This window comes from Bidens hawaiensis, unplaced genomic scaffold, assembly GCF_021521415.1.
Source record: "Bidens hawaiensis isolate Kalapana, Puna unplaced genomic scaffold, B.hawaiensis_p1.1 tig00018140_1, whole genome shotgun sequence".
NCBI lineage: Eukaryota > Viridiplantae > Streptophyta > Magnoliopsida > Asterales > Asteraceae > Bidens > Bidens hawaiensis.
The window spans coordinates 14,169-24,583 of NW_027492744.1; the positions used below are offsets into that span (position 1 = coordinate 14,169).

At 36.5% G+C, this 10,415-nt stretch overlaps 1 pseudogene; it reads right to left on the minus strand.

The window, feature by feature from the left end:
* Positions 1-323: 323 nt before the first annotated feature.
* On the minus strand, positions 324-3,474 carry LOC143555530 (uncharacterized; annotated as a pseudogene).
* Positions 3,475-10,415: the final 6,941 nt, after the last annotated feature.

The following is a 10,415-nucleotide window of genomic DNA, read 5'->3' on the forward strand; positions in this document are numbered from 1 at the left end:
TTATCACAATTAGTCACAACAGTTTGATTTCTAGGGAAACCAAAACCTTGAGGAAGTAGAAGCAGTAAGCTCCCAAAATTCTTAGAAATATTGGGTACTAAAAATGTAGTGGAGTGTTTGATATTTAAAGTCGATTTATGGGTGAATTTAAATTCGGGTAATTTTTAACCACATGAGATCATAAACCTGCTAACCCAGCGGGCAACAGGTAAAGCAATGGGCCCAGACGGACCCATTTATTTATAAGTTAGCGGGTATAAATTGGCAAATGTACTTAAAGTGAGTGAAATCAACAATTACTCTTACTAAATCACTTATATGAACTACACCTGAGAAATCCGCGTTGTATCAACTGTTGACTCGTTAATGGTGGATGAATCGTTAGCGATGAACACCCCAGCCATCACATCGTGCTGCATACTCACTTCTTTAACATGATCTGCTAATTTCTGAAATAGGTCTGATTTCAAACAAATAATAATAGTTATTTAATAAAACGTCGTCATACAATACATTTTTCAATGCCATTATAAATGGATTGTCCTTTGAAAGAAAAGGTGCCACACGAGGCGATTCTGATAAAATGTCAAGCCACAATCCTATGTAGTGATGACTGACTGCCAAATCATTTTTATCTAATATATTTGTGTTCTTCTCTTCCTATGCCTCTACATGACAGTTATGCATTAGTGTCCACAAAATTAATAATAATATGTTTATTTAACAAGGGTCTTACAGCGAGACTCTCGGTCACCAGTTTTACCCTCTGCACAAATGCATCTTCATCGACAAAGCTCCTGATGACAGATGAAACAAAATAATTTATTAGAAAGATCAGAATATTACATGGCATGGTTTCAAAATACTCACATTTTATCAGAAATGGCTCCGGTGTTTTCCAGGAAACTCAGTGCAACATAACGTCTGGAGAGTGTGGCTGCAGTAACGCTTAACCTTTCAAACTGTTCATGCTCCCAGTGAACCTGCATAAAGTTATAAAATCAAATGGCTTCCTAAACTTATTAAAATTTAAAATAACACTATTATTCTCATAATGTCTTTATTCAGGAATTGGAAACGTTTATTTTCTTGTGCTCTCGCCCAACTTTAAGGCCCATTTCCTCGGCTACATTGGATAAACCCTGTACACAAGACCAAAGTATACATGTTTTTAAGGTTGATATGTAAGCATCTGAATACATATTTGTGTGATGTTTTTATCCACCTGCCTTGAATATTTGCTTCAAGTGAGCATTCTCTGGAGGTTTAGAAACATGAAGCCATAACCATTTTCACCCGAGCTCCGACTATTCAGGCAGATAGCATACTCAATACTTTCCAGTAAACTTTCATTAAACCTTCTAAGCCACTACAAAGAATAAAACATGAGTGGCAAACTTCAATTAAAGAAAGGTTCATGTGAAGTAGATGAGGTTACAGGAAAAACATATTAAGATTGAAACGAGTCTCTTTTATGCGAGCCATAGTTCATTTTAATACTTCACTTATGTATTAATTGTCAAACTAAAGTAACATCATACTAATCAAATAATTTAAATAGACACCTTCTGAGTCCTAATGTAGTTATAAGGCCCGCCAGACGTCAACCCAAAGAGTATGTTATACATACCTTCCTCTCGTGTCAGGGTCATCATATAAAATAGAAAATAACCGAGCAATTTCAAGAAGCGCCACTATGCCAATCCCATTGCTATCACTTCCAACTGACAATGCCTGTATTTTAAAGACATGATTAAGTGAATGTAATATGATTGCAATGCAAGGGTAATCTTGTAAATTACCGGAGCTGCACCGAATGTATCATACGATGCAACGATGGCAATATGATAGAACCCCTAAACTTAAACAAGAAATTAAAGGATAGTAGGCCCGATTCAAGATGGGCTAGTCTCCGTTTAGCCGATACGAGACGGCAATTCTCCAAACATAAGGTTAATAAACCCTAATATTTTGAATATATAAACATGGATATCCCTTAAACTAGAAAACAGACATTTAAATAAACCAAATGGCAGCAGTAAATGTTGCAGTTACGGGGACCCTTCAACACCCTCACCCCTTTATCTCCCAAAACTCAAGAGACTGTTCAACATCCTTAGATCTGGCCGTGAAACCCACCCATAGAGAAGTCGGGTTCGTATCACAATAGTTGGGAGTGGGTTTGAATCGTCATCAGCTTTCAATCTAGGCAGCCATCCTGTATATAGTAGATTGTTAATTTGTTACTAAGACAACTTGTAGTGGTAACTAAGCACATAAGGACGTTTTGTGACACGTAGCATCCTAGACTGCAATGGAGAGTTTGCAAAAAGTGGTGTAATAAAAACCTCAAAAACCACTTGCAATCATTACATTTTGTCTCCACTCTCTCTCACGTACCCATTGAAAAACTTAGCTCGCAACCGCTCAGGAGGGGGGGGGGGGGGGGCTGTTGGGTTAGGTTTGGAGTTCGTTTTCCTCACACAACTAAGCCACCGGTGGATATAAGGTTTGTTTTGCTGCAGGTCCACTTGAGCAAATACGAAAAATGTAGATAATAAATGAAGGTAGAGAAGAAAAACCTGGATGTTAATGATTGTGGGAGATGCAAGTTTCTTAGGAGGCGGCGGCGTAACAGTAACCTTGTATCTGCAAAGGAATGCATGCAGCCAAAATATCCAAATCATTAAGTTGAATGTACTTGATGGATACTTGATGGACCATTTATTTATAAAGTAAAACTTTAGATGATCATAAAGATAATAAATATACTACTAACCCGGGGCCATCAGTTGCATTGTTTCTCTTGATATCGGCTAACAGTTTCCGCAAATCTCTATCTTCAAGAGCAAAATAGATAGGACACTGTAACATACATGAAAACAAACAGAATTCATAACGTTGTTCATTTGCATTATTGTATATGCATGTACAAAGAAAGAAAGAAAGATATATTGTTGGTTGGTTTGTTGAGTGACTGACTTGAATAGTAGAGTGTATTAGCTTCTGCTCAAAATCCGCCAACTATTGTTTCTCAGACGTATAAATACAATTAGTAAGAAAAGATCTGTTGCTAGGAAAACCAAAAGCTTGGGGAAGTAGAAGCAGTAAGCCTCCCAAAGGCTTCTTCTTTCCATGCTCAATATATTCTAAACGAAAAAAAAAACACAATCAGATAATTAACTAATATCATCATCATCTTGTGAAAATAGTAACATGGTACCAGCCTCGAATGAAAGCTTCATGCAGAAAAAGAATGATGACGACAGTACGGGAGAGATTGGAACCACAACAAGCGGGGAGAGAATAAGAAAAGGCTGCATGGTGATGGAGAGATGAAGCACGAGATCCAAAAGGCGCACCGGAGATATCATATTGAATCACCAGGTAAACGGTAATAGTAATTGATGCATCGACACCAGCGATTATTGTCAACACAACCGCAACAACCAGGGGGGAGGTGATATTCGCCATTGATGAAACAAAAATAATGTACAAAGATCCATAGAATTACGTTTTCTCAAATTATACAGATTCTCAAATTTACTAAAGAAAAGTATGGATCTGTTTGGTATGGGTAATGAAATGGAAGAGGGATTGTAATAGACTAGGTAATGGAATTATATGGATCTGTTTGGTATGGGTAATGAAATGGAAGAGGGATTGTAATAGACTAGGTAATGGAATTAAATGGACGAGGGATAGGAATTGATCATTAGTATTCCATTTAGATGTTTGGTTACTATGTAGGAATTGAATTAATTATTACTTTGTGTTGTTTGATAGGCAGGAAAATACGGAATAAAATAAAAAGGTAGTGATGGGGGCGGCGGTGGGTGGTGGTAGCGGTGGCTGGCGGCGATGGCGGGGAGCGATGATTGGTGGCAGCGGTGGTGGTGATGGTGGTGGGTGGTAGTGTTGGCGGCGGTGGGCGGAGAGAAGTAATGTGGTGGGTGGTGGCGAAGAAAATATTATAAAATTATAACGGTGTATTCTCAAGCATGTTTCTCACATTCACTCATAACCAGTTCATTTAATTTGTAAAACTCTAACAAAGCGCAGAGAACGAGCTATAAAAATGCTCAATTAGCAATGTTTATGTGCATCATTGATTGTGCACGCACAGTACTTAATGACTTGGTTGTTCTTATCTTGGGTTGGGTTGTACTATGTACATCTTCTCTTTCTCTGATAGTCAAAAACCACCACCATGACCCTCCATCTTCGTTGCCTACAATCTGATGACGCCGCTTCAAGTCAAGTCATGGTTACAGAATCAAGAAATTCAACACTAATTGATTGATATTTTTCTTTTGGCGAAGCATGGATTGTTGGCATTTCACCATTTTATGCTGTTAGTTCTTCCCTCAAAGTTGACATTTTTGTGACTGCTGCCTAGGTTCATTTCATCTTGTCTATGATTAAACATTGGCTCATTCGCAATATTAAGCAAAGGTTACCGGTGCCTTCTTTAATGTGGTCATGCCCCTAATTTGTATTTTATTGCATTTCTCTTTTTAAAGGCAATATTTAACTAACGAAAGGCGATGAGAGTTTAGTCCATGTGACCTTGGACTAGAAACACAGAGGCAGTAATTAACCATATATTGTTGGGATATTTTTTGCCCATAAGAAAGCGTAACAAATAATACTCTACATAAATAATACTCTACATGGGTTATATTATTATTATTATTATTATTATTATTATTATGAAATAAAAGAAAAGAGAAAAACAAATATGGAGAGTTGGTTTTGGTTTGGCCCACAAGTCCACAAGACACAAATATTGATTGGTGGGCTTTAGGACTTTTCGTGGGATTCAAGCTCAAGAACAATATAAAGGGTTTTTTATGTGCACATCCCTAGCCGAACAGAAGACTTACGAAAAAGAGTTAAGTTATTTGTTGGTTCTCTTCTTCTGTCGACACAACAATATACGAAGAGAATATTTTGGGTGTCCATTCTTTTTGGTGTTTTCGAAGAGATAAGAGACGTTCAGAGACAGGTATTTTCTGTTATCTCTTATTCGTTACTCTTTTGTATTTGGTTTCATATACTTGAAGCTTGTCTGTACTAAGTATATGATGATTTGTGTATGCATGTAGTTTTACCTTGAAAGGACTTTGTATTGCTCATTATTAGTGATAGTGGATTTGAAGCGGCTCTAGTAATCCCGTGGTTTTTACTCTCCCCTTGAGAGGTTTTCCACGCTAAAATTTTTGTGTCACTTTTACTTTTAAATTAAACCCTATTTTGTTTGCATCCTCATTGGTTCATTCAGGTCGGGAAAAAGTTTAGCCAAACGAAGATTAATTCCGCAATTTTTTGTTTATCGTTCGTTGCGTGGTCGTTTTTCCCAACATATATAATGTCAATACATTTTATTGTTGTTGCTTGGTATGTATTAAGTGAGTGTTTGATATGTACATTAGTTGTGACTAGTTAGGCATAATTTGTATTAGTATCACAAATATAGTTTTTAAAAGATAGTTATGTTATGACTTCAAGATCAGCAAATATAGTTTTTAAAAGATTGGGTTTTATGATTCAAATAATGTTATGACTCCTGCTTGCCTTCTGTTTTGATGTAATCTAAACTTTTCTTTAATAAAATATTTTATTATCATAAAAAAAAATTGTATCTTCCTCTTTTTAGTATACACCTCTCAAAGTATGCATACTACTTCATCTTGTTTTACTAGTAGCAGTTAAATGCATTTTAATTTGGTTTCAGTTTGTTTGATTTTAAAAGAGGATAGTAACACAAACGAAACCTTTTTTTCTTTGCAGTTATTTAAAAAGCAGTTGTGTATACTAAAAGTGAGGATGCACAAGATTTAAATTAAGTTGTTTTTTTTTTCTTCCTTTTTGTGTTTTCTTGATTTGAAAATACTTGTTTCTTCACTTAACATGTCACGATTGGCGTTTTTCAGGAATTTTGGTGCTTGATGGATATATTTCCTACCAACATTCCCTTTGTTTTTGGAATAAATGATTTGTATTAGCTACATACTTTTGAAATGGATTCCAAATACACTCAAAAGAAAATATATTAAAGATGATAAAAGATACATAAGAAATTATTCTTTCTGTTTCTCATATCTTTCAACTTTATTGCATAATCTGAAATAAAAATAAAAGATCCAAAAAAATTTCCTCCTACACTTAACTTTTTTATTAGAAATACTATTTACATTCCCTTTGTTTCCACAGCCCCTTTGTTTTCATTCAAATCAAACACAAGAGAAAGAAGATCAACAAGCACTCGGTATCATGTCGTCCGACTCCGAAACTGAATCCGAAGCGAAACCTAAATCTAAATCTCAACCGGTACATATTTTAACTACTACCGTCTTTGTCATTACTTATTTCTTGATCTTATCAAAACCGATATAATTAATTTGCAGATTGCTACGGAAAAGGAAAAAACTAAGAAAAAGAAGAAACATAAGTCGTGTAAGTCATGTTGTTGCAAGCATCGGAGTCATGAACAAGACCATCATAAAGCCGAAGCTTACGTGAAGCCTGGAGTTAATAAGAGCGTATGTCGTAATATATTCTGTAATGATCATTATGAGAAACCACTCATCATGCCAACTCCAGTAGACAAGATGCAACGCCCACCGTTGTTTCCACCACCTTTTCATCACCAACAAAGGTTTATGTGTCCTCTGATGATGGGACCGCCGCCACATCAGTTTTATCTTCCTCCACCACCACCACAACAGTTTTATCCATAGCACGATGGGATGCCACCTTATAGTTATCTTCCATGGGGTGGATATAGAGGTTGATGTTGGTTTAACAGTTTTATGTTGAATAAAAGATATACATGAAATAACAATATTACAGTTATTTAGTTTGGTTTTTGTTCTGTTTAAACTTATAGATCTTCTTTATATTTATTTTTCTTTTTTGAGTATGAAATAAACTTTAATCTTTAGATCTATAAAAAAGAATTACAAAGACGACTTACTTCTCAAAGTCCAATGAGAACAAAAGTCCAAAAGATGGATAACTATAATATAATTATGTCGGATTAAATTATTAAAATGTGTTGGTATGAACGTATCACATTATAAGGCATGTTACATATGAAATTTTCGGTTTTATTGTGTTTTGATTGATCTCCTAGCTAGCGAGTGACTTAACTAATAGAATCAAGGTAATCACACACACGATTGTAATCACCACTTGACAATTTAGACATACATGTGCTTGCAAGGATTAACAGTTGATTCGATTACCGATCTGGTTTGAAACACATCGTTCTAACTTTGGTCATAATAGGTTTTAAATTAGTTGCATATCTTTTAATTTTGGATTTGATAGGTTGTCTAAATATCAAGATCAATATCTGCCAATATACAAAGCTAAATGCTGAAATCGTATTTTATTTTACAAATATTTATTTTTGTATTTTACGTAGGGATTTGACATTCTTAAATTATGCGATGCATAAGACGGCTGACCAGATAAAGGTTGTGTTTGTTTTTTCTTAAAACATCTGCGGGAGGCTTATGTCTGCGGGCGCGCAAACATAAGCTTCTGAAGATTGTTTTTTTTTTTAAATAAAACCTGCAAACTGTTTTTATGGTCTTAAACAAGAAGCTATTGTTCAACTTCTTCACACAACTTCACACTTCTTAACATCCTACCAATACCCAATGTTCAACACCACCACCACCCATCATGCGCCGCCGCCACCACCACCGTCCACCACCACCCACCGTCTGCCACAACCACCACCCACCACCACTGTCCACCACCACCACCCACCGTCCGCCGCCACCACCCGCCGCCCACTACCACCACCCACCACCACCGTCCATCACCACCACCGTCGTCCACAACCATCATCCACTACCACCACCCACCGTCCGCCACCACCACGTACCATCCGCCACCAACACCGTCCATCACCACCACCACCATCCATCACCACCACCACCCACCCGTCGGCCACAACCATCGTCCACTACCACCACCCACCGTCCGCCACCACCACCACCCACCGTCCGCCACCAACACCGTCGACCACCTACCACCATCACCACCACCACCCACCGTCTACCACCACCACCTACCATCCGCCGCCAACACTGTCCACCACCCACCACCATCACCACCACCACCGTCCACCGCCCACCACCAACTATTTTACTAGTCTACAGACGTTAAATGATTTCTATCTACTATGATATGTATGATAGATAACTAATTTTCAGCTTATGCAGACGATATCAAGTTTATAAAACAAACAGTATTATATTTTCAGATTGCAGACCTTCAGACCACATCTTCAGTTGCAGGCATGAAATAGATTGCAGACAGTTTTTGTATTCAAAACCAAACAGCACCTAAGTCTACCAAGAACAAGATCAAATATCTACCAACATCAACCTTTGCATTTACAAGACAGTTGGTAAAGACTGATGTGGTTTATATCATCCAAATAGTTTATATTAGACGACTGCCCAGATTAAGTCTAATTATCCAAAAACGACTTTCTTTAACCCGTGGGTGGGGTGGATGTTCTTTTCGCTAGTTGGTTGTAAGCCATGAAATCTTCTTTACCCGGGAATATAATGGCTATGGGTTTTCCTCAAATGATGTGGATGCTGCTTACTACAATGGGATGGTATTTCTCTTGTCATGCTTATTTTTTTAGTTGGCCCAAACTAGATACTAAATTTGTTTTTTAATTGTTGTGTTGTGCAGCCAAAGTATCCATCCGCACACACCTCCATTGAAACGATTGTGAATAATGCAAAGAGCAAGAGGATTGCATTGTTTTTAGATTATGATGAGACATTATCCTCAATCGTGGACAGTCCAGATCATGCTCTCATGTCTAATGCTGTGAGAATCTGAACTTTTTAATTATCTCAGTCATTGCTAGATGCACTCTAGAACACCCACGCACCCCACCCCGAGGATTAGGGGCAATGTTTTCAGACCCGGACCGGACATCGACCCGGGCACCTTATCGGGTCATAGGTCGGACCGACCCGGGAGGTCGGACCGGACATCGACCCGGATGATGTCATAAATAATATTAAATATATGTATACAACTTATATATAAAAAAATAATAATAATCAAGATTTCCATTTTGTTTACCTACTGCTTTGCTGCTCCTAGCTGTTTGTATTCCATTTACACCACAATGTGTGTTTTCAATATATATAGGATTTATTTTCACCTATTATAACAAGATAAAGCCTGGCTTCTTGGTATTTGTAGCTTTCTTTAAGCAATTTCATACCGGAAAGGACCAGTGTTCGATTCCCAACTTCAGCTTAGTTTTTGATTTAACAGGAAAAAAGGTTTTACCGGTTCAACCGGCGGTTCACCAGTTCCGGTCGGACCGCAAACCGCCAGAACCGGCCGGTTTGTTAGAAAACGGGCTGTATCATGTGAACCGGACTGGTTTATCCACCGGGTCCCGGTCGGACCGGCCAGTCCGACCCGGGTTTCAAAACACTGATTAGGGGTGTATACTAGCCGATCCGGAGCTCCACTAGGCTAGAGCTCAACCTTTTTTGAGCTCTTTATTTAAAGTCCGAGCTCAGCTCACAGCTATGAGCTATTTTTATAAGCTCGGGTTCAACTCGTTTATTATTTTAGCATTTTTCTCTATTTCCAATTAAAATAGAATTGGAAATATAACTTCATAGAAGATTGGGAAAAGTAGGAAAAGTGAGAAACCTAGATATATATAAATACATTTTATTTATTTTAATATATCTATATCTACTAATCTACCTATATTAATAAACCAAAATAATGAGGATGATGTGTCCTAACCACATTCAATCATAACTTAAATTTTTCTCCTATTTTCTAATCTTTGCGCTTCTTAATCCATGCTATCAATGGGTCATGGGTTTAATTGGTATGACCCGGTAGTTGTAACACATATGAAATATAAAAAGTATTTAAAGTAATTTAAATAACACTAACTTTTACTAACCCATTACATCTAATTTACTATTAGATTTAGAAAGTTTGGCCATAATTTTTTTAAAAACATATTGAATATATATAATAAGTTTAAAATCAAATAGTGATTTATTAAACTAGTTAAATAATGATTTGCCAACTATTATCATATAATAATTAGTGACCTATGTTTATAATAGATATTTTTAATTATGTGTGTATCTCAAATTTCGTTGAATAAATATAATATTTACAATCTTACAATTTGTAAACACTATTTAACTTACATTTGTATTGATCATATAAAACATCATTAATATATTTAGGTAATCACCAATATTTGATTTTATAACATCTTTAAGCATTATTTTAATATTAGGAAATGTAAAATTTAAATATGTAACATTTGAAGTGTGCACGATAATATTAGAAATAATCTATAAATTCAAAAGAAAATCCCTAAATTA